This window comes from Scophthalmus maximus, chromosome 15 (genome assembly GCF_022379125.1).
Source record: "Scophthalmus maximus strain ysfricsl-2021 chromosome 15, ASM2237912v1, whole genome shotgun sequence".
NCBI lineage: Eukaryota > Metazoa > Chordata > Actinopteri > Pleuronectiformes > Scophthalmidae > Scophthalmus > Scophthalmus maximus.
Window position 1 is genome coordinate 11,811,450 of NC_061529.1, and position 26,474 is coordinate 11,837,923.

The 26,474-nt window shown below is 40.3% G+C and overlaps 1 protein-coding gene across 8 annotated transcripts in view; it reads right to left on the bottom strand.

Moving 5' to 3' along the window:
* The window catches only part of c15h14orf180 (chromosome 15 C14orf180 homolog), a 135,991-nt gene that overhangs the window by 78,795 nt on the left and 30,722 nt on the right, over nucleotides 1–26,474 (bottom strand). For all 8 annotated transcript variants that reach the window (XM_035610167.2, XM_035610166.2, XM_035610168.2 and 5 more), the window contains one exon: nucleotides 23,302–23,432. The gene's annotated coding sequence lies outside the window, so the exon portion shown is untranslated. The remainder of the gene's footprint in view (nucleotides 1–23,301; nucleotides 23,433–26,474) is intronic.

A 26,474-nucleotide genomic window follows, 5' to 3' on the forward strand; every position in this document is an offset into this window, starting at 1 on the left:
GTTGACACAGTATGAGTGACGAATTAATGCTTTGGACGTTCTTAAGGTCATAGAGTTTGCTGTTGTTATATTTGACTTAATTCTATTGAACATAGGTTAAAAAAACTAAAACAAAATGTGTCACTGGCTGTATATTTTTTGGACTGCAATGTATTTTTGAGATATGAAAATTTGATATCGCAGGAAAGATTGTCTATATATGAATCCAAAAATGAGCCAAAAACAAAAATTGTGTTTTAATTATAATCCCCCACAATTTACATTACCCAATTTTCTCTTGTGATGTGTGGTAATGGGTGAAAAAGGGAAAAAAGGGGAAACAAAGACAAACTTGTGGTGTGTTTTTTTTTTTTAAATGGCGGTTAACATGGCAAACATTTCCTTTGATAGGAAAAAAAAGCCCTGATCCTGGCCAGACAAGTCGAGTTTGAAATAGACAATTATAAACTGACAAAGTGCTGCAGTGCTGATGAGGGGGTGTGGCCCTGGCTAAAAATCATGTTCAACTCTAAAGATGTTATTGTGAACAACAATCTCTTCATAATAGTAAAATATACCAGGCATGTCGCAATCTCAACAAATAACACAACAGATTTTAGCGAATTCAGCTCATCCAAATTTGTCTAATCACTTCAACTTTTCAAGAAATCATTTGAGTTCCCCGTAACTTTCACCAATCATAGTAGTCCCCTGCAGAAAACGTTGAGCCATAGACATGCACATCACCAAACTCAATTCTAAGCCTGCACAATTATGAGGGAAACCTGCAATGTGCAATAACGGTGCTCAATATCACAATGACATCATGACTTGTCACCACTAAAATAACAGCAATAAATCTAAAGGTAGCTGATGGCGAGCTAGGGCTTCGTCTGGTTGGTCAAATGGTGTGAATTCACGGCCTGTGCATCAGGGCTCCGTCTGATAAGAACAAATATTCCCATGCTGAGTGTGTGAAAATGGGGTTTTCTCTAGGTTTCCACAGGACTTGTGTTGAGGTCTGACGGCAAAGCAGGCACTTGATTGTGTTACCTTGCTTTTTCAAAAATGGTAAGCAAGAACAGCAGCAGCATCCAGTACAGCCTGAGGGGATTTTATCAAAAACACTGGATTCTCCACAACCAATCTGGTGACTGGGCTAAATGCAACGTGTTCTATCAGTCATTATGTTGTTTTGCATGGTACATTTTCCATTTGCGGAGATAATGACATCTCACTACTCCCAAAAGCACAGCAAAGTGGGCTTTATAGATGAAATCTCTGCATCACATGGATATAATTGAAAGCTCTGATCCAGCATTAAACCACTCAAAATATATAATGTAATTTGTTGTTTTTCTTTGAGATCCATTTGAAAAAAAGGTGCCATTAAAGCACTCTGCTTCATAGAATACTCAGCTTTTTCAATATATATTTTAAAAGCCTAAAAATATAAATCCTTCCTGTCTAAAAACAACAACAACAAATAAGGTCATTAGATCCCAATTTTAACAATTTACAAAAAGGGAAATGTATGCTTATCCAAACATGGAAAATTTAATTTTTTTTTTAAAGATGAAAAGCAAAGCATCATGTAATGCCTGTTGAATATTCTCTAGGAATAAAATGCATTGCTCACAATTACAGCCAATTGCATCACTGTCAGACAATCCTGACTCCTCAACTTGATCTTTAAATTAATATATACAACATGACAAACTATTACCGGGATAGAATAAATGGATGATGGAAATGGATGGATAGTTAAAAAAATATGAGGATCTTAGTGAAAGAAGCGCCTGTAAGTGGAGTATGGAAGCACTCTCTTCTGGCCTCACTTTCCCTCAGAAAGGCTGCAGGGCAGGTCCTAACAGCCACTGGGGAACTCTTCGCTCATAGCTAGTGTTTTTATCACAGTAGATCCAGGGGAATTGGGGAGAATAATCTACACAGTGGACTGTGGCACTGTCTTATTCAGCAGGGAAGCCAAAGAACAGCAGTGATCAGCATTCCCAGTTATTTAGGACATCACTCAAAGGCAACTACATACCGCAGAGGTCAAGGGAATTGGTTCCTAAACCTTGACTACGGCTCTCTGGGTGGGATCACTTCTGCTCTGGTGTGAAACAATCCAAATCTAACCAGCAAAGTTATAACAAAGTCTGCTTGATTGAATTATTTCCCAAATGTCTTTGCATTGAGAGATGTAAAAGGTTGAGGAAGGTTGTTTTATAAAGTAAAATATGTTAGCCAGCAAGGTGTGATGCACCTGAGCTCAAACTTGAATGGAAATGCAAACATACCATTTCATGTATATTGGTTCTGGTTTGAATTAACTTTACAGGCACAGACAAATGTGATCTGAAATGTCATTTCATGTCAGTCAATACTATGCCAAGGCTAAGTACAGCAACTCTCTGTATGCAAAAAGGTTAATTTTGTATGTAAGAAAGCAATAAGGAGGGCAGGTCATTTGACCATGGCCACAAAATCATTCACTGTCTGCAAATGGCAATAAAAGTTTTAGATTTATTCATAGTAGAATTTAAAGAAACTGTATTTTCTGGTGTGGCGAGCTGCACACTGCTTTCTGTGGAGCCAAGTCATCACCTAAAGTAAAGGTCATGGGCGACCGTGATGGATGGGCACTGCTGTGAATTTAATTTAAAATAAAGAGCAATAAACGCAGGGTTCATGCGAGTAGCACGGGGGTGATGAAGGATCCATTAGTTAAGCAAAGGTCACCGGCTCCTCCCCGGACTGTTGCTGTCACCATGGCATCACAAACAGTGACACGGGACAAGGGGCCAAAGAGGGTCACAGGGTGACATCGGCTCCACAGAGGTCCCTCTCTGTCAGAGCTGTCTGGTTCATCAGCCCTGTCAGAGAGGTTCAAGCACATACCTATTGGGCGACAACAAGGGGATGACCTCGAGGAACCTGTGAGGTTGTTAGAGGATGTCAGACATTGTTGTTGAGATTCAGAAATTGTGACTCATTTTAAATGTCAGTTCTTTGGGGAGGCACTGGGCCAAACCTGTAGCACTGTATTTAAAGGAGGGCACCAATCCTCGCTTCTGTTTCAAAATAACTTAGCGGTTAATGGTATCCCTTGTGATTTTAAGTATACTTTGTTTCTTGTATACATACCTTAATTTACTTAAATCAATCAATGCCAGTAGCTAAATATATACAGTGCCCATAGTTCACAATCCATGTCAGAGCCAACATTTAAAAAAACTAATGCAGGACCAGCCTAATTTGCTGCCTTCAAATGCTCCTCACTAATGGCATGTAATAGGCTCCGTGGGCCAAAATTGTGACAGCATGATGTATTTGGCCAACGAGCCAAGCTAATGACTGCCATCAAATGTGATTTGAGTTTTCAGACGCGGTTATCTCAGTGGAGCCCAATTTATTTAGTGTCACCTTTTAACTACAGTGTTTGGCATAGACACATGGCCAACGAAAACATGCATGAAGGCTATCTCCTATTAACCGTGCTTATTGGACGGTGATGGAGACATCTCAGGTTTGTTTCCGTTTTACAATAAGAAGCCTAATGCTGCTATTTGCCAAAGAGGGTGGTGATGAATAGAAGAAGCAAGACAGTCTAGACAGAACGTGGCTGACGAGATGAAAATTTGGGTTTGGTTTATTGTGAGGAGTTTGGATGTGATATAGGTGCATTGTAATGCTGACTTTAAATGGTCATTGGGAATATTCATTCAGGAATTATGCTTTAGTGTGAAAAAAATTACAATGTTCTAAGGCAGTGCAACAACATTTTTTGTCATGTTTCCAATATCTGCAGACTTTGGGCGGCATTTCATATTTGACAGGAAAAAAACAAAATTAACTCACTTTAATAACTTAAATCAAACAAAAATACACTGCTCACTATCTGTGAATATCTATCATACACACTTTCTCTTCCACCAATTTTCATATATTAGGGTTTCATGAGATGTGACTAACACAACCCCTTCTTCTCTCTTTGTAAACATCTGAGCAAACAGACATTATTTTACTGTTGTGACACATTCCTGAACCATAGCATTCATTCACTTTGCTCTTCTCCCATTTGACTTTCACTTATCAGATGGCTTTTTAAAAGCAGACCCCCTATTCCCCCCCCCCAGCTCTCACACCACACTCACAATCCTTTATCAGCTTACCATTCATTTACATGTATAATTATTACAGGCGCTTCAGGAGCCGTTTGCTAAAAAGCTTTATGCAAAATGTAATTAACGGTAATTAAAACCCAGGCTGACTTGAATGGGAGCCACGGTAGCAGTGCATCATTTACAAAACCAAATTGAATCTAATGACTTTACCGTGTGAAATCAGCAGGGGGTCTGAGACGGCAAAGAGAATGTCCTGCCTGACATTAAGACCAAAGAACACGGCGGCGGAGTCATATTGCTGCATTTGGACATGAGCCAACTGTTGATGCTAATCTTTTAAATGCCGTGATTATTCACGAAATCAAAGATCCATATATGCAACATGTGAAGATATGAAACTGAATGCCCTGGAGTACTGGTTTAGGATTTCCTTTGTCCAATAAGCCGTTGGACTTTTAATTGATTAGGCTAGTAAATTATCTTCAAGCACAACTGTTCATCTAGTAAATCCACGTGTTCACCGCAATAATGCATTCTCCTTTCTGTTTCACAATCAAGTTCCTTCAAGAGGACTGAAAGACATAACAGATGAAAGATCATTATAAATCACCACGTTAACTCATCTAACCATGATTATTACACATGTAACTCTTCATTTCCTTAATGGAAATAACATTTTTAAAGTGAGAATCCCTACAACATTTGATGGCAGTCCAGAAGATTAGAGGCACACAGACATTTTCTAGACCTGAACACTGGCTAGGAAACATGCTGTTTCTGACAATGCTGCAGATGAACTGTTAAGATCTACACAGAATTGTGCTATTAAATAAAAACAAAAATAAATACATAAACAATAGCTATGGGAAAAGGAGCTATGGTAGTTTGCCCTTACAATAAGGCTTACTGTACTTTCTGAAACAAGGGATCAAAAGAAATGAAGCAAGTTAAAAAGCTAATAAACTTCAAAAGGAATCCTTTGTGTGAACACTGTGGGCCTCCCGTCGTGCTCATTGAGGAGGACATGCTTTTAAATTTGTTACAGATTTGCTGTAGACAAATTCCTGCTAAGGCAACAACACAGACTGCACAGCATAAAGGTCGTGTTACTCTTCAGTGTTGGAAACGTACAAAACATGATCACGTGTACAGTTTAAGAAACCACATAGACACATATGGATGAAATATATAGATGACGGGACGGGGTGATGGATCTAGACTGTAAACTCCAAACGTTTGACTGGTATCCTCAAACCACATTCTTTGTCCCAATTTCGAGTATATGCACTCCTTATCTTGTGGTCATGTGCACGTGTTAGCTCAAAGCCGCCAGCCAGCGTATTTTGACAGATACTGAAAGAGAATCTTATGCAAATCCCTTTTAAAACCCTGATGCGTCAGTGTGGTGAAAATCACATTTAGATAATATAAATAATTCATAGTTCAGGGCTGTATTTTATAGAATTAATAATCCAAAGTAGAGTCAATATTCCCTCTAGAGCGAAGGTCACATCTTTGTTCAGCTTCTTCACCGGCAAATGCTTTATAGGAATAGTTTGACATTTTGTGAAAATATAAGGCATCTTGCCGAGAGTTCGATGAGAAGGTTGATACCCCTCTCATGTTTGTAAGGTAAATAGTGCAATCCATTAGCAGCCAAATAGCTTAGCTTATCATAAAGACTGTGTTGTGGCCCATTAGGCTTTTATTTTAGGCGGAAGGGAAAGACTGACACTCCAGGCAGAATGAGTTTTTAGAGGACAACTGGGCTGTATACAACACAGGGACTGAATTTATTGTGACCAGGTGAACGTGTTAAGAGTTAGCCGAAGAGGCCTCGCTTTGGGAAATCGCGAGCTGGGTAGAGGTTAGTTTGTCTTGTAACAGACTGAATAAACTGCCAGAAACAGCTGGGCTAGCCATTGTGCTTCTGCCTGCATTTCTTTGCTATTTCCTTCTCTCAAAATAGTGAGAAGTATTAACTCTCTCATCTAACTCTTGGCAAGAAATTAAATAGCGAGCGTATTTTCCAAATAAAAGGGACAATTTCTCATAAATACCTGGAACAGCCCTTTGCAAACCATGACACAAGGCATTCCTGTCACATTTCGGCAGGAAACACACTCTAGGAATATTTGTCTTCATTATTCTCTGCCCTCTTCCTTTTCTTTGCCGTGTCCTGAGTTGAACTTGGCTGCAGGCTCGTGGAAGAGAATGACACACCTCACACATTTCAGACATCTCCCATTATTTTCAACCCTTTTTCATTGCTCATCCGTTGGTGAGCTGGGTATAGACATCCAGCCTCTCTCTATAGACTCTATGCCCACACGTCTTAGGGCCATAAAACTGTCAGCCAGGATTTACTCACGATGGGAGTAGAGAAAAGCCAAGAAAAAAGCTCCTCTTGCACAAGTAAGTGGACAAAGAGTGAAGAAAGGGAGCGAGATGGAGGCACGAGTTTTGGAAAAAAAACACAATTCAACAGTAAACAATGTGCCTTATAGTATCAAGAGCCTTGTGATGTCTGAGCTCACTGCAGGAAATGATGAGTACATAATGAAATTCAGCTACAAGGAAAATTAGGATTTTAGATAAAAAAGAAAGATGATGGCTGGTTATCTGTGTCCCTTGCATGGAGACAAAGCCATTCTCTGAAATGTATCATTATAAATTAATCACCACCTTTAAATTTTGCTTTTATTTAGACATTTTGAAATCAAGTAGCTTGTTTCGAATAAAAAATCTTTATCTAAATTTAACCAGACCAAAAAAAAGGACAATGAGTCTAATAAAAAAAAGGCCCAACAAGCAAAATGATCTGTGAAAGCACAAGAATTCAGGTATTAACACTTGTTTGTTATATGGTCTCAAATATCAAATATCTCAAATATTTCAGAGTGAATCATTTGTGGCAAGTCTCTCTCAATGGCCACAATAGTGTGAGATGATGAACATGTTCCAATACAGACAAGATGGGGCTTTGTGGGATGCTTGTTTCGAATAAAAAATCTTTATCTAAATTTAACCAGACCAAAAAAAAGGACAATGAGGCTAATAAAAAAAAAGGCCCAACAAGCAAAATGATCTGTGAAAGCACAAGAATTCAGGTATTAACACTTGTGTTTGTTATATGGTCTCAAATATCAAATATCTCAAATATTTCAGAGTGAATCATTTGTGGCAAGTCTCTCTCAATGGCCACAATAGTGTGAGATGATGAACATGTTCCAATACAGACAAGATGGGGCTTTGTAGGATGGGGAAGCATGTAGGCTCTGATGCGTTGTCGCCCATTTCCAGCAGAAAAATGCTCAAAGATCGCAGACTGTCGATTTATTCATAAACCTTCCTCTCACCAGCACAAACAAGCAAGTAGTGGAACAAGGTGTGATGGACTGAATGGGGACATGGATGTGGATATTGATGGCTCCATTAGGACACTACTACTCATAAGGCATCATCTGCTCACTTGTGTGTGTAATACTGACAGCTAGAATAATAATGTCCGTCACATCAGTGAAGGAGCGGTCGTACAGCCCTGAATGTATTGCACTTATTTACCTTGCATATTTTCTTAAAAAGAGCGGGTCAGCAGATGCTAATGATCCAACATTATTATGTGGTGGAAGCCACCCTGACGCATGGCACCGCGAAGCCAGAAAAATGACTTCATATGACTAGATGACAGGGAGGAGGGGGTTCAAATCAGGGTTACTGCTGCCCCTACAGGGTCATGAGCAATTTGCTTTTCAAACTACAAATAGCTCATTACAAACTCGAAATGGTGTCATTCATTGAGTATGTATATGTATATGTATAACATTAAAAAACTACACTGTAGTGTCAGTTAGTATATGATAAATTAAAGGAATAGGTTGACATTCTAGCTGAGAGTAAGATAATATAACTGCACTCCTGAATCTCACAAATATGTAGCTAAGTATCTACATATATCTTCTAATATCTTAGCTAAGCATATAGACTGGAAACAGCAATTTGGGTTCGAACAAAAACAAAACAAAAATACATATATCCAGCTACCAGCATCTCTTAAATTCACAAATAAACTCACAGTGAGCATAGGCATGTTTCCAAAAATGCTAAACTATTTTAATTTTTATGTGTATAAAAGTCCTATCCACCCTTACAAAAGAAAACAGGTATTCTAAATAGTAGGTCTTGATTTGAAATACCTCCTTCAGAATATGCATTTAGCACAACATTTTATACACGATCAAATTTTGCATCTGGCTGATAACGTTACTTCAATGTCATTCTGCCCTCTGGGTGGTCTCTGCCGTCAACCCCACTCTCCACTGCAACAACAGTTATTAAATAACTGTTAAAAATACCACCTAGTTCTCCAGACAAACAGACAGACCTTCAGGCTCTTGGTGTATTATGTGTTACATTGCATTGTCAGCTTATCATAGCAAAGGGTAGGGAAGGTGGGAAGAGGCATATTAAAGACCATCAATCGCAGAGACGGCGCAATCTTACACAAAAGGAATTATCAAAGTCTGTAATTGTAATTCATCTGACAAAGTAGGAATTTCCTACCCGGAATAGGCTCGCCAAGAGGTGGAGTAAGAGAACACGTGCCGCTTTATTGACAGCTCAGGGGAACACGATTCCCTTCAATGAATATCATTTGGCATATCCCCATCCCACGCCTTCAATAATTTACAGTATTGATTCGAAACAAAGTCATACACCGTGAGGTGGATAGAGGAGTGCAGTGCTCTCATTTAATGCTTTAGTGATCTGTGGCCTCTGATTTGGTACACAACAACCAACAACAATGAAACATACATCTGAATTTGGCCTGTAGGGAGCGGTGACACGGGCATCTGTCAGGGTGAAATACAGACTAGGAGAAGTGAGATGATATTCCACGGTGACACTCCACATGTGACACCCTGATACCACCTAGCAGCAAGATGAAATGCATTATGGGCCAAATAAAACTCAATATAAAAAGAAATCACTTAATCCACATTTTAAAAAAAGAAATATCCTACAAGTTATTAATGGTATTGCCCCTCCTCTTTGACATTTCCAATCAATTACAGATTGTATCCAGGTGATTTAATTCGATTTCATGTTGCAGTGGAGCGATTTTGGGATGCACGGCATTAATCAAAGAATTATGCGGAGTGAAACACAGGGGAGGCTTGTTGTCACTATTACAGCCAAATCAATCAGACTGTGCTGAGCCCCCCTCTGAACACACAGGGCCATTTTTATTCTCCTGATACGTAGGTATCTCTATGATGCACAAGCAACAAAGGGCTTTTCTGTATTTTTGAAACTGACTTTTTCTTTTAAACACTGGGGATATATTAAAAAAAATATGGATATATCTTAAAACGCTGCATTTTAATTCACTGCAGCGGGGGATTTCTAAAGGTAAAATGAATGCATGAGGTCTTAAACGGCATTATTCTATACCTGGCATTTATGCTCTATGATTGTGAATACCTCATTCTTGTATTATGTATCATGAGGTATAGAGTGAGCTGCTTCCTCTAGCCCTCCCAGCACATCAGAATAAAAAGCTTCTAGCATTTAGGAATATCAAACATGTTATGTCCTTTTAGAATCATCGCTCTCATCTTGATGGCTCTCATTCTTCTTTTTTTCCCAGAGAGATTGATGCTGCTGCTTAGCAGGTAAAAGTCATATTCTACCACCCACTTGGGGTCGTGTCTGTGTGTGTGTGTGTGTGTGTGTTTCATTATGCAGGAGGCAAGGGTATGTTTAGCCAAAATATAAAACAGTTATTTCCAAGGTTGGACCGCCATGTGTTCAAAGTTACAATGTGTAGGTGATAAAATCTGAGTGAGCTCATAATTCACGTCTGCTTTTCTGAGATTCTTATCTAACCACAGAGCAATTAGCCCAGCGCTCCCAGACTTTTTCACCGTACGGCTGTGATCTGATCCCGCCACTAATATGACTCGGGCAAATTTAAATAAAGCAAAACAAAAGGTCATTAATGGGCAATTTCATCTAATTTAAAGGCCATTACTCTACTACCACACAGCAGTGTGGTTCAAATCAGTAGAAACAGAAGATATCTGTGCCGCCTGCAACAGCTTCATGGCAATTCATGTGGAACACCTTCTCTTTCTTCTGGTCTACCAGGAATCCAACCGTAAACCCCCTGAGATGGGACTCAATTCGCACCTCTGAATGACACACTTCACCTAAACTGGGATGAGCAATATAAACTATTAAATCCAAGCGCCGTCTATCCTCACCACTTCATGAAATGCTGCACTCGGTTCATGAGGGAAAAACCCTAGTGACAAGGCGCACTCATCGTTAACAAAATGATCTTTGAATAAGTATCTTGTTGAAAGGGATAATATACTGACAAACAGTCAGCTAATAACCCCAAAGTGATCCTTTTTTAATTTGACTGAATCGTACGGAGTCCCTCTTATCAATGGTGTCATATGTTCTGTGTGATGCCTCTCCAACACCAGGCTCCCAGCAGGGGAGCACAGGATTAGAAAAGGATTCCACCGACATCTCCGCAAATCACCCTAAACCACCAGCTGTCTCTACTGGCAGAGGCTGCAGCCCATTCAGAACCAAAGCACAGGCGCAGGGCACAGGCGGGCCGCCGAACCAGCTGCACAGTAATTAGCCTATTAAAATGGAGATCTAGGTACAAGTAGAAGAGCAATATGAAAATCAACTATGTTCATATCTTAAGCCCTTGGCAATGTCAAAATGGATTTGTGAGCCAGGTCTTTCTTCTTTTCATCTGGAGACTGTCGACACATTGTCCAACCAGATCATTGTTCAGTTGGAAGGAGTATCACACATCCAGGCTTTGCAAGGCCGACTGAGGCAAAGCAGCACAGTTTGCGGTAGATTAATATGTAGTAGACTAGTAGTAGTCTACTGTAGTTTACTTGCATGTTTTGTTTAGGGTGTGACTTTCAATTTGCATTAGACATTAATCTAGTGAAAATTTTGATGGCTAATTTTCCATTTAGCTTTAGTCTGGTGTGTTTCCGCGTCCCGTTACTCACGAGAATTTGGTCGCAGGGTAATTTACTCTTACCCTCAACACAACCTGCGAATATTCGCCCGCTCTGTCTCGGAAAAATTTGCTTGGCATTTGGTTTGAACACACCCATTAGTTCTGTTGCATGCCCCTGTTTGTTTAGAACATGTCAAACCAGTCATCTACTGTATATTAGTCAAACTCATCCTGTTTTAAGTTCGGGTTAACATAAAGTCTGGGCATATTAGTCTCATCTCAACCAAAAGAAAATCTTTAACTTTTTTAATCTAGTTTTAGTCAATGAAGACTGTTTACACTTGTCACAGTGATCATCTGGTCTTGACACAAAAAAAGGTATAGTTTTGTTTTTTTGTTATTTGGCCCCTCAATGTAACCCTTGACAGCTGCTTGCTTTGTTGGACCAATGGTCCGAAATGCCAAGGTATTAGATTAGAGTTAATTTGCAGCACAGTTATTTTCATTATTAACCCAAAACCCCCACAGATCAATCGCTTGTACTATAGAAATTCAAGATATAGTGCAACATTAATTCAAAGGAAATATCTTCCCATCATTTGTTCTGTCCAAACAACAGTCCAAAATTCAACAGCATTTACTTAACAATAACACAATATAGAGAAATTTTTTAACAGCTGCATCCGGCACATATTCGTAATTTTTAGCTTGATAAATGATAATCGATTATCAAGCCTGTTAATCAATTAGTCTATACAGTAGCCTGAGCACTAGTTGTAATTTATACCATTTGAACCAATTTTATATGAAAATGCAGAAAAAGAGAACAAAAAAAAGAGAGTGATCAACCACCAGCCTGACATCATTAGCTCAAGCAGAAGAGACCATCCCTCTCCTTGAGGAATTGCTGACCGTTTGCACATCAGTTACAGAGGAGACATCAGTCTCTGGTATAACTATGTTGAATCACTGGCTGTATCAACTGCCTGGATCGACAAAATTAAGCTCTTAAATTTTACTAACGGTGTCTGATGGGTGATGAATCTCCCTGGCTCCCAGTCATCCTTTACCAAAGACGTGTTGATTGTCTTTTAGATGGTTTTCCATCTGACACTCAAAGGAAATGACAGAATGGGAGCCATTGAAAATGATAAAACTGAAATATTTTTCATTTAGTGTCAGACAACACAGACGATCTATCTTTATGAATGTTTATTTGACTGCTCAAAGGAACATGTGTGATGTCTGGGATCGGATTAAATGGAATCACTTCATCCTGAATCTGTTCACCGAGCCAGGTAGCTCTCATTAATGAAGCCTGCATTAGGCTGGATGGTAACGTGCAAATGAACACAACTCATATTAAGTATTGACTTACAAAGAAATGCAAACAGCAGAGGAAATGTACGTGTCTCTTTGATTGGACCGAGAAAGGAATAAACCAACTCTTCAATCAAAAATGATTAGACTTTTCTTCAATGGCAGGATAGAGCAAGATTACAGATCAGTTTTTAATGAGCATCACAGAAACCTTTGGTGATGACTCGAGACAAAAATTGTTGGGTTTAATTTTTTTCCACCCTAATCTCCCCATGCTTTGTCTGGCAGGTGAGTTGGGGAGCTGCATGTAGAGCACTAATGATGAGGATTTAACACATGACCTGCACAGACGAGCCCGATTCTGTTTGACTTCAGAACACTGGATGAAAAAGTTGCATTGTAGATCACCTCAATCAATACTCCCATTAAGCCCTAATCAATTGAGCATTAACAAGCTCGTTTCCCAGCAAAAGATCGTCTCTGACTGGTTGTGCAGAGCAAAGCGCCCACACTTTGAAACCATGAAGTCGATTTTTTTTCCTCGCAATCTAAAGGGAAAGCCGTAGCACACATTTTCAAAAATGAACATTACAACAGGCCAATTCAATTTGATGTGAAGGTCATCACATCCTTTTTCGGTCTCGCACAAACATATCAATCTTAACATGCATATTTAATGATGGTCTGAAACAGACTGACAGTATGGATATCTTGTTATTGCCTCTCAAACAGATGCACTAAATTAACTTTTACAAAGACTTTTTCCAGTGCACAACATGAATTATTCACACAGACAAGTTAAATTAAGTTGCTTCCTGACACTTTTTCACCACTGTTTCACTCAGTTAAAGGTTTATGCTAAGGGACTGTTCTTTTTTTTTAAAGGGGGAGAGGGGGTCAAAAAGGGGTGAGGGTATTGCAATTTTTCTTTTGGATTAGGGTAGTCTTTTCATGAGAAATCAGGGTTGGATTTCAATTTTATTCTCACCCTAATTATCCCACCCCCGTAGTCTTGTTAATAGTTGCATTAATGAATAATAAAATCAACACAACAATATTTGCTTGTGTCATGGTGGATAAAGTCTCACTTTGCCATATGCAGAGTGCAACAGTTATAGCAGCAGAGAAAAACATCAGATCTGTACGAAACAGGACTAATTTTCCTCAAATTAAAAAATTAACAAAACAAATACCATATTTCCATAATGTGGAACATGAGGTCTTTAAAAGAAGTGCTCTTTTACTTAGTCATCTTAATGCACTCTGCATTGGTTTTAACGGCATCCGAAGGGAAAAATCAGCACCACCAGCTCATCATACGGCTCAGCCTCCATCACCAGCCCGTACAGTAACTGTGGCGTCAAAGCAAAATCTAGTAACACACCACATCTACATAGGCACACTGCCATACATACAAACTGCGCCTCTAATCTCCATACAGAAGACAAGCACACAAATTCAACAGAGAGAGAGTTTCATCCTTGGATGCACTCTCCCACTGTCTAGGCTCCAGGGTGTGGGTGTAGAGATAAACGTGGTGGAAGGGGGATTAAAATGTCTCCAACATTCAGGCGGTTTAATTGAAACCTCCCCTGGGACACCGCAGAGGTGACGAAGGGGGCGGGAAGGCCGTCTGGGGAGCGACCGCTGGAGACCCTCGTAGGTGAATCCATTCCCTCACTGCCTCTCAATAGGAGATGATGAATAGTGTGACAGGGGTATCCCGCAGGGGGCAGGTGTGTCCACCGGAGTGCTATGTGGCCTTTCTGTCAAAGATGGAGCATGGGGGAGTGTCGTTGACCAACAATTAATCAAAACATTAAAAAGATTTTTTTTTTTGACATTTGGAGCATCCATCATATATAGAGGAAGATAGAAAGTTCACTCTCGGGAAGGTGCCACACAGTGTGCCTATTCCATAACAACAGCAAAATACAGACAATACCTTTTGAAATATATTGATTTCACTGTTACTCGTGCTGCCAGACATCAAAGTGTGTCTTTAGATTGCGAAAAGCCAGTTATACTTAACAAAAAAGACAAAAAAATAGGCGTATACTGTTTTTGTTTTTTTCTGAGGTCCTCACACACTGTCAGCGGACACTGGCTTCAGAGACTCACAAAAGGATAAGCTGGATGGATGGATGGATGTTTTCTGAGGTGTTCATAGAGCTTTTTCCCCAATAACGTCCACAAATTGCTTCAATTTTCCTCCATTTTCTTTGAGCACTGCAGTGTGTGAGGGGTTTGGTCCATTAACAGCACACTCATACATTTGATTTTTTTTTAACATGCATTACTAACAAAGGTTTCAAGCACGAATGCCTTATACTCAAAACCTACCTAGGTCATGTGGCTTTGTGCCATTGTCATATTGAACTGAATTATTTTGTGAAGCGTTTCTGACCATGAACATTTTTTCAACCATATGGAATTTTAGACTTAATTAATTTGTGAAGAAATTGTATGTTTTTAAATCAATATCTGATCTTTTGCCCTTAGCCATCCTCCTATAACAGAGCACCGAACTATGTGGCTGAGTGATGGCTTTTGTCAAATCAATGAGATGTGAACACGCGCTCTGATAATGTTGTTAGCTGCATCGTTTTCTCCTGTTCTTGGTTGAGCTGGTGATTGATGGAGGCGGTGGCCATTTTGTCCAAGGTCAAGGACCAAGTATCAGACAAACTTGCTGTGCAATGTGTCCTTAAAAGTGCACCAAATACGGCAAAATCGAGCAGTGATAATGGCTGACACATCAGGTTTTAAGGGACCCTTACAATTTTTCTCTTTCTTTTTTTAATATCTATGATGTGAATGGGAACATTACAACAGATGCTGCGTAGTCACATCAGTGCTGTAAAATGTATTCAGCATTAACCTGTTGCGAAGCCAGGAGATGAATAAAGAAAACCCTTGATTGGTTTCACAGATCCGTCTTCATTAATGCTGAGAAACTGCAGCTTTGATTCACAGTAGATGCATCGGTCCATCAGAACGAGCCTTTTATAACGCTTCAGTTAGTATCACTTCTCTTTCATGATTCTCTCATATGGTTCTAAGGTGCTAGAGGCTGCAGGAGCTGCTGAATTCAAATGGCATAAATTTACCTTTATACAAATCCCCACAGTGCTTTTATGGCTTTATGTGCAAGAGCTGTGGAAGGCTGGAAACGACTTTTAAAAGTTTCAAAAGATTTGGGATAAAAACAAAAAAAAAAGAACAGTCAGACACTTCCTATTGTTGCTTTCAACACGGCTGAGTTGTATGATTATGTGGGTGCTAAAGTCCTGTCAGTTTTACTTCACACTAAACTCACCAGTGTATACTCTTGTTTGGATTTTAACTTAGACTATTAATTAGCTGAGAAAATACAATTTTCTGTTAAACAGATTAGAGATGCTTACTTGCTTCTCAATTAGCTGCTTAAATAAAGCTGTATGCACTCGTCTGTGTGAAGCCCAGTTTTGTTTCAAAGCTAATACCCGGTATGCAAATTTTGTTGAATGCAGCAGCAAATTCAACAAGAGAAGAAAAAAAGAATGAAAAAATTTACAAATCAGACTTTAGTTCCTTTGATCAACACATGAGCAAAGCATGGCGGTCATTTTCAAAGAGAAAGTTTGACAAATCGTTACTGTAGGATGAGGATTTTAGGGACTAGTTTTCCACGTGGAAATCTTTTGCCAAGCTACTTTATCAACAACTGATTTCATGGACTTCTAGTGAGATATGATGGGTAATAGGCTGTTACCACACTTAAGAAAATCTAATTTTACTTCAATAAAAGAACATTTTTTGCTAAATGCTCAGGGTGCAACTGGATTTTTTAAAAATAATCTTTTAAGATAATGTGTAAGTAGTGTAGGACAGGGTCTTGTTTCCATTATCCGAAGAATGAGATGGAGCACATTGCAATGAATCATTTAAAAAGAAGATGCAGGGTGGAAAAGGACATTTTCACTTCTGCGCTTAACCATCTGGTGGCACTCTTCCAGCCTTTAAACACCCATGAGTGCTGCTACATGTACAGTCCCACAGTGGGACCAAAAGCTGCTGAACAAAGGCTTTTGTGATGGAGATCACATTCAGTTTATCCCTGCAGTAACAGAATCACAATCAGATAAAGCATCCAACATGTGCATTTGCTGCTCGCTTTTCTTTGGTACGGTGTCTGTTGAATCCTGCTGAGTTTGCATTGTGAAGTTGAAACGCAACCAAATCCAAAAAATGCATGATTTGTGACAAACGGCTCATGAATAATGAGTTGCACCATCGATGATTATATCAGTGAGTGAGACTCAGTCTGTGAACCACACTTCAGCAATAAAATCCATTAAGCATAATCGGTGAGTTGGTTCATTATTATCAGATTGCCAAAGACATTACACTCTTTCATTTAAATAATCTCTTTTTTTTCAGGGTGATCATTAGTAATCTTAAGACTGTAAAATTTAATCCTCATGTGGTAGGAACCAATTCTCTGTAGGTTCACAAGTTGTATTTATAAGACACAGCTGTGGTCAGACAATCAGGTCTGTCATTTATTCTGAAATTATGTGATATCTGTAGGATGTGAGATTCAACTGTGAACACAATTCACTACACTACCAAGACGCTGAACTGATGGGGCAATTTTTGGCACTGGAGTTAATGCGGCCCGTATGGCAGCTGTCCTTTGTGTGACACGATGATTTAACAGCAGCAAGTCGCGCCATGAGCTAAAGTCTTCCGCAGAATCTGAATGGCCCTTGTTGAGAAAGGACTTTAGTCGAGCCCCACTCCTCTCTGAGTGGCAGCGGCCCCCTTGCTCCACGCCCACTGTTTTGACTCTCAGCAGCCCCTCCTCTCCGCCCCTCCTCAGCCCTAATGAGCCTTCTCCTGGGGCAGGGCTTTACCCCTGCTAGGGGTAAAGAGGCCATCATGTTGCTCATCTAAAGACGACACATAGCCATGACTTCCCCCTAATTGTGTGCCTGTGTTGGCTCATTTGTTTTCGTCGTTAAAAAATCCACCCTCATATTTCCCCCCTCCCCACTGATAGACCGGCTGTAAGCAATTTGGGGGAGCAGATCCTTTCTACTGGCTGGGGAGGGCTTTGAGGCCCCTCTCTCTGATGTATGGAAACACCCGTAGACACACAAAGACCCGCAAAAGTACAATAAAAATATTAAACAGGAAAACACTCCTCTTTATGCATGCATGCGCACAAACACACGTCGCCGAACCCCCTCGGGACTGTTTGCGTCTGTGGCAAATTTCAAAGTAGTAAACATCAAACCCAGACTGCCTGCGACCTGTAGGAGAGGAGACCTTTAGCTGGCACATTAAATATTGATGTGGTAAAGTTATGCAGATTGTTTATTGACCGGCTTCACAGAAGAAATGGGGGAGGGAGAAAAAAATTAAATCCTGCCTGCCTGGTCAACTCCATTCCGAGTGTAAATAGTTTGATTTCTGAATAGAATTTAAATGCACTTCCTCCTCATGACAGTTGGGTTGTAATTCCAGGAACAAACAAGCAATTGAGAAACTAATGAAAAAATATTGTGTCTTGCTTAAGTGCTCCTCTGGAGTACTGTTTCGAGTTTGCACAGAATGGATCCCATGACTGTAGACACAATTAGTCTGTAATACCTCAATCACACACAATTACAGCTGATTCAGTGTAAACACGGCCCTCGCCTCTGTCACTTGACTTGGCTGTGACATTTGCCAGGTGGCGTTTGCCTTCACCAGGCTCAGGCCACTATTAGTCTAATGCCCTACAAGCATCCTGTTTCCCATTGAGGCAATTAAAACAAGTCTACTGCACCTTTGAACAGAATCTATAGTTAGCTGGCACATACAGTAGTTTCACCAGATCTTGACTTTATTTACAAGTATAGAAATAGCACTTTTTCTCAAATGTCTCCAGTGTTTTACATTGAAATCTTGCAGAGACCCGCTGGGCACATCTTAAAGGAACATGTTTGGGTGTTATAACAAAAAGAAGCCTCTGTTTTTTCTCCAAAATGACCATCCTAGTTTCTTAGAGTCCAACCTGACATCCTCAAAATCCTTATACACTGAATAGTGTATAAAAATAAAAGACAAAGCTAGAACTAGAGAATTTTGATATACAATGGATTCACCTTTGTCTATCACAGCGCAGATTGAAAATACTCAATTTCAGATTCAAGAGAGGAGACGGCAAATATATGCAGCATATATATGCTGCCTCCTGTTGATGATGATTTGCTTATTTATGAAACGCTATGTCAACATCTAATTAACTTTGAAAGAGAATTGACTGCATCATTAACTTTATCCAATCAGAGCTATGATATCTTTCTTTTGTCTGATTGCCGGGGCTTTATCTCTTCTAAATAAGCGGTAATTAATTACCAATTTGTCAACAATAGATTACCCAACAACAGTCAAGCTGTAATAATTGTGGGCAGAAGGAAATGACAGACAGTGTGGGGATATAAAAAAAAAAGTAAGAATATTTCTGTTGAAATTAATGTCTGGGCTGCTGTGCCTACCACAGTCAAGTCAGGTCAACTTTCCAAATCACAACAGAAGAAATCTGCAAAATGTTTGTAAATGTGTAAATAGACTTTACTCTTTATAATATTATTTACAAAGAGGCCAAAAAAAGAGAAAACCAGGCCCTGGAGGCTCAAAACACTGACCTCAGTAAGCAGCTGAGTCTGGATGTTGTATGTGAAATGAATGACCTCATTGTCTGTGCTTTTCTGCCCACTTCTGCAAAGATATACAGAATAACTGCTAATTAATGCAGGGGTAAAAAAAAAAAAATGCTGCATTGTCCATGAGGGTGTTACTTTTTTATGATCATGAACACAAAAACTGTTCCATTTAAATTGCATTTTGAGCACGAGCACGAGGCTCGAGGAGTCTTACTGAGGCTTCATTCACATCACTGCAATTTCATTTTCAAAGGCATCCCTGCTGCTACGTTTACGAAGTTTGGGAAAGCTGCTGGTCCTGTTTTAGTTTGAAAAGTGCAGGGAGTGTGGAAAGTCAATAACGGATTTGTTTGGAAAAGATGACAGTCTTATCTTATTGGTTCTCATCTTGTCACCACTCTGCTGTACTACAATCGGTGAAGGCAAAACAGTGTTAACAAATAATGTCGGTAACAGTTCCTTCAGAAATCCCTGCTCGTGTATTTCACCATTGATATTTTTTCACAGTTTTAAAATGACTACATAGTAGTATGCATGTAGCCTGATAATGTCAGCTTCCTGAGAAAGACATCTCACTGTCAAACAGCGCAGAGATGTAAATTGATCTCAGAGTGTTTAATCAAGAGACGAGGGTTTCAACACGTAAAAGGACAGGCAGAAACATGACACAGTGACTCACTGTGTAAACGGAGGGAGGGAGAGATGCGTTTCTGTCACAATTTTCTTCAAAAATTACCCACGAGTCTGTTTCCTTAAGGTCTCATTTTCAAGTTAATATCACATTCCACAATGTAATTTGCAGCCATTGTGAAATCTCACCTCTACCGTAGATGATATTACGGACCCAATCCAATTTGCAGTAAAGGTTTACACTGTGCAAGCTCATTATAAGATACCTTGATGAACAAAATCTCATAAAAATCACTAAAAACACCCACATGAATTACCCCGATCAGATATTGGGCTGATATTGGCAAATGGTTCGGTTGCCGTGTGCCTGGCACTACCTTGACACCCAGTATTACGAGGTGTTGTGGCATGTCCTGACCTTCTGTTCATCCAGCCTGCCCAGCATGGGTGCATTGCTGGGAAAGTGCCCAGGAAAGCCAGGCAGCACCACGTGGTTAATCCCTTGATGAAACTGCAGTGCCAAAGATACAATACCTACAAGGTTGGCACAGTGGACGAGCATGACAGAGCGCAGGGGTACCGGATTCACTACAATGTTCCAGATTCAACCCAGAGTGCTGCAACAAAAGACAAACACAGAGATAAAGAGGGAGACACTGATACAGTGTTTTTGCCTTAGGTGAGACACCCGTTACTGTCTTGACATGACAGGGAAGAGAGAGATCACAAGAGATGCTCAGGAGAATGTGCTTGTGCTTTGTATGTGCGTGGCAGAGCTCCTATTGCTGATACAGTGGTTCATAACCCTTTGTGAAGCTTCTGTTAACAGTCAGATACATGTGAGCATGATCACACACACTCGCTCCTCCAGCAAGTACACCTACACACACACACCGCAGCACACCACAGATGATCATACGCTTGGGCAAAGGTCCTTTTCACAGCTTGCATTGTATGTAAATCAATAGCACAGAACTCTCCTCTTTTTGCCTCATTGATACGAGTGTTTCTATGGATGTCAGCCACTGTTAACAACAGAAAAACAAAACCCTGCTAGACACACACCCAACACCTTCAGAGAGGGTAAATCTCTGCTGGCATCCATGCTCGAGTGAGCAGACATTAAAAAGGCGTCAGTGTCAGTTTACCTCCATGTTTAGGTAAGACAACCCAGCTGACAAAAACACACTGATATCTGCAGAGAAAATTTAATTAGAGCCTGTTTCCAAGCGTTGTCAGTGCATGAATGGATGTTGTGATGGGCATGTGTGTCCACGTACCTACCAGTGATCTGCTGTGAAAGAACTTGTGGCGGAGAGAGTCAGACAGGGAGAGCAAGCCTTTGTGTATATGGGTGCATGTAGGTGGAGGGGATTATGCCGACAGCCTTGTTGGCATGCAGGTGGAGCGCTGGCTTCTCTGAGTGCAGAAATTGCAGGAACCCTCTGACAAGCAGGTGCCACTCAATCATGCGAGCCCCATTCAAAGCCCCCTCTTCTCAAAGCACAGATGGTGCAGGACTGAATAACGATTCCGCCGCCGTTATCCTTCCAAAATCCACACAAACGCGCAGCACAGTGAACAAAATTTAATTTAATAAAGCCGTCGGCTCACGTCCAACTCGGCAAGACAGTACGCTGCTCTCACTGATAATCATACTAAATAGAAAGCAAATGAGTACACATGAAATGATGTGTGCCTGAGACTGTCCCATCAGCATCTCATTCTAATATGACAGTTTTACGCTGCAATACACTGTGCACCAGCAGCTGATTCCTGAGCTGTTGCATTGTGCCTTTAGGGAAGGTTTTCAAAAGTTGGCTCCCATCCCCAACCCTGTGCTCACACACAATATGGTGACACAGAACGTGTCAAAGTCAGGCTCTGTTATCATGCTCCACATAATTGTGTGGCCTCATGGAGAGCCAGTGCAAGGGGTTCAAACTTGCCTTCAGCTATCCTCACCCCACAGCATTGCCAAGACCCGAATGACTGAAGAGCTGAGAAAATGGCTGAGCACACCTAGTCAGATACCTTGAGGGAATGATATAACCATTTTTTAAAAGGTCTACTATAGAAAAGGGATTTGAGGGATTTTTGAAACCACACAGGTGCTTTGTGATGTAGGATACAGCAGGGAATCAGGTGAATAGAATCACCTCTGCTTTGACAATAAATTATGTCATTTTTTGGGGGGTGCAGAGGTCTGTAATGTGATTCAGTAACAGCTGTAACACAGACCATTTCACAGTGACTTATGTTCAACATTTTCACAAAAAAAATTAATTAAAAAAACGTCTCACATTTGGATGGCAACCGATTCCAGTGACAATTGCATCAAAGGTTTCTTTCAGGAAACTGTGACACTCCCCAGATTGCTCTGTGACACCCCTGCTGCCGACCACAATCTAACAACCTTTGATGTCCTTTAATTCAGTTTATCATTACCACTCCTTTCTCCTCGGTGCCCAGACCATGAAGTGACACCTGACCCCGTGGGTCCCTGAGGTTAACACAAAGCCTAACGACTTGACTGACAGTACAATTTCCTGCCGATGAGGCGAAGAGGAGAGGGAGACTTTGTAAAGCTGAGCAAACTGAGGAAATAAAACTCACGCACAGCACACTCCCTCACAATGTGACAATTAGCTCTTCTCAGCATTTCTGCAATCCTGCTGTGCCACAGTATTTACCAAAGAACCAAGCGGAACAGGAGAGTTTATGGCAGCATTAGTAAAAATCACTGTGAGTCACTTTTACGCTTCACTGTTCACTACATCCCCCAATAACCAGGACACTAAAATTTGCTTGTATTTACATGCATCCCACTCAGCATATAGACGTAGATAATTGGACAGCTTTGCGATATGTAGTCTCTGCATTACAGTTGAGTGACAGTTTGGCTAAGTGAAGTTAAGATTGGGCTTTGTCTACTTTGTCATCATATTCATTGTCTATTCTCAAATCGTCTGAAAGGCCCCAACAGTAATCTCTAAAATATCAATCATCACAATTTCGTGATAAATGTGACTGCATTTACTTCATGTGTGTCAATATTGAGGTATCTGATGATCAGTAGAAAAAAAAATACTTGTTAGTGTTTCCCAACTTTATTTTCAGATATTTTCGCTATCGCTACACCACTTTAAATGAAATCTTTCCTGATGGGAGAAGATTCAGTGCCTTGTTATGGAGTAACTGCTTTAGTTTATAGTCCTGCCAGTGTTTTGGATCCTGGGGGGCTCGCAGTAACATGCTGACACCATTTTATCCATTTAGTTGAAAATGAGAGGAGATGTGCCTCGCAGTTTTATGATCTTATCCCACTTGGCGGGATTTCTGTTCCTCCTGGTGTATGTCTAACGCCTAAGGCATGGAAAATAGAAAATATGCTCTTGTGTTCGCCGTCTCTCTCACAAACTCCTACATGAAAATATTTGTCTGCACATTAAAATGCCTGTGCGTGGGTGTTTGCAACCACTGAGTGCTTGCCCCTTGCTAGAAAAAAAATTGTGAAACTGCTTTTGCCTCTCAGCAACATGTTTACCTGTTCATGGTGTCTCTCCATCCTGGACCTAATGATCTCCTATGTGCAGAGTCAGCCAGCAGATCAGAGGGGAGCATCAGGCTTCAGGTTGAGTGCTGGTTGTTTGAAGTCACAGCTCCATGATGAGTGACCTGTAAAGAAGAGATGACAGTCAGAGGCACATATCACCAAGTGGTGAGCTACGCCGACCCGAACATACTGAGGCTTTTTTATGCCTCCACGACTGCGACAGCTGTGGCGGGAGGCGTTACGCTTTGGAGATGTTCGTCCGTTCGTCCAGGTCTTGTTAAAGCAATATCTCAGGAAAACTTTGGATTAAAGAATGAAGCGATTGCATTTTGGTCTTCAAAGGTCTTTGTGTTATTACTAAACATGTTTTTGGCCATAACTTAAGAATTCATACCCTAAATATTATTAAATACAAAATATCCTTTTTTTAAAACGTTCAAAGTCTTCAATACAAATTAGTCCTGACAGACTATGGATGTAAACTGCAACTTGACTGGTTGGCGGAGGCAAACAACCACGAAGCAGTAATTCAAATTCCTCAAGCCAGAATGACTCCATTGGTCTTGAAAGCAGACATATTCCTGGATATGTCACTCCCATGATCACCACAAATCATAAGTGCATCTACATAGCCACAAATCTGTTGGCATTCTTTGACAGATTTCACATGACTAAAATCACAACAAATTACTGTAAAGACTAACTTAAGTATAAAAACACATTTTGAAAGGCATTAGAGGTCATATAAATCCTATGAACAATGGACAAATGGACAATTCAATACATGACTGATGCCATGCATTTGAAAAACAGCAAGAGACTTGAGTTGACATATTGAAAGCCGCCACCTTACCCAGATAATTTAGTTAAAAAAAAAAACAAGTATGTGGGTTGCATTTATTATAGGGTTTGGCAGGTAAAACAATGGCCAGGATTGCCCGCTGTTAACATGCCTCCAGTTAACTGCATATGTACTGCGTCTGGATTTTACTGTAAAGATGCACATCTGGATCCCTTTGGGTTCGTCTATACTGTCACACATACAGTAGAACACCCAGCATACAAATTGCATGGAGACCAGTTGGAGCTAATTCGTTTAATGCACAAAAGAAAAGCTCTCCACAAGCTTCAAATGGACATTTAGACATGCAGGGCTACAAGGTGAAGAATGAGGTGCAGGGCAGAACAAAAACTGCTGAGACACAAAGAGAGGAGCAAAGTGATTATATGTCATAACACACCATGCTGAAGTCTGCAGGTGTCCTGCCAGAAGATAAATCACTGCCTGTGTTCCCTTGGGATTTGTCAGTAGGTGACAGCTCCAGACATTGTCTCAACTACTCCACAAAACCTCCTCCAAAACAGACTACATTCATACTAATATGTTTTCATTTTAAAACAGTTTTATAAGTAAAAACGATCTTGAGCATTGATGTCGCCGCACAGTGGTCAAAAATATAAAAACACACCGTATTACTAATAGAGACAGGACGACTCTAATCTGTTCTGGCAGTTAATCAAAAATTCCTGCATGTTATCAGAGAGAAGGGAGTTTAAGGTGGACACCGAAAATTTAAATAAACTCATTGAACATTCTTCTGTAGGATAAAATGTTTGACCTTTGATTAATGATGTGATAATCCTTGGAAATGGCCTTTCACAACTAGCACTAACTGCATTAGTAAGTCCATGGTTGCAATACAGTTATGGAATTTAGCATTGAGTCCCAAAAGGAAGAATCACAGAAATATTCATTGATGCAGGTATCATTGAATAATGTGTTCAGTAGGTAATTATGAAATCTGTGATGCTGTGATGAATAGAAACATTGTACCACACTTGTAGGTCCCAAAGTTCTATCCACATTGTTTGACAGCTAAAGGATTCAACAAGAACAAATCAAAGGGCAACAATAATTTCTGCCTTATTGCTTCAAGTGGAATGCATAAAAGGCGGTGATTTTTCATATTGACACCAATGTTTAGAATTCCATGAATCCCAAAAGAGAACAGGCACAGATTTTCTTCTTCAACACAAACGCAATAATCCCTCACTTCTACGAATGACAGTTCTGCTGTGTAATAGAAATGTATGCATCTGTTTACCCTCCATCTGTGGTGACATCTGTTTCATATCTAGTTTGCTATCTGTTTGGGCATCGACACATTTCAAATGTTGTTTTTATGTGAGCACACAATGTGTGTGAGGGAGGCAGCCCATTTCTGTCTGCGAGGTTTGCTTGGCTGTATGAAAAGGAATAAAATTTAAAAAAAGAAAGCTCATCATATATCAGTGTCAGGTGGAAGTGCATATAAAAATCACTTCTGCTAAAAGCCAGAGTCAGCATGAACCTTATGTCTCCTACGTTCCATCTTCCACAAGGTCGCGATCCTATCAAGTTCAATGATCCTGGTCAGAAGTCAAGATTACGGTCAGAGGGCACAGTGTGTTTTGGATGGATCTCCATCTGTGAACCGGCCATAGGGGTCACAGATGTGACACTTTAATTTGATTTGATAGCAACAGTGTAGTTCACTATGTGCAGCTTTCATGCAACTACTTGTCTGGGATTGCTATATGGTAAATTCATAGAGTCATAAATTTCAATCAAGACATAAAACTGTCCAATCAAGACCTCACAACTTCTGCATGGGCGCTTTTTTTCCCCTCCCTTCTGCTTTTATATTCACCCATAAAAATGTTTTTGTGTTTGATTATTTTGGCACACTATATATCAACTACTACACCAAAGGCACTATGCACTCAAATATAACAGTTAAAGTATAATTTTGTCTGATAGAGTGGCAGCCCTCCATATACATTTTGCCTGTAGCCATGGTCCAGATTGAATAGTAATAGAGCCTATGAAATCAAAAGGGGTGCTAGCCTTGCTAAAAGAAGCAGGATTCACCGCACACCATTTCACACATACTGGACTCCGGGCGGCAGGAGAATGTCAGAGGTGTGTGCAGTTTAAGAAACCAATGCATTTATACGGTCTTAACTCTCACTCAATACAGTGGGGGGATGGTGCACTGTGCCAACCATGAAATTAACTATTTCAGAGACATGTCAGCTTGAAGAAAGAAGCTCCACACACCTACACGGCTACAAATTCCACTTGAGTCAAACCCATGATGTAAACACAAAACACGGCAAGGGGG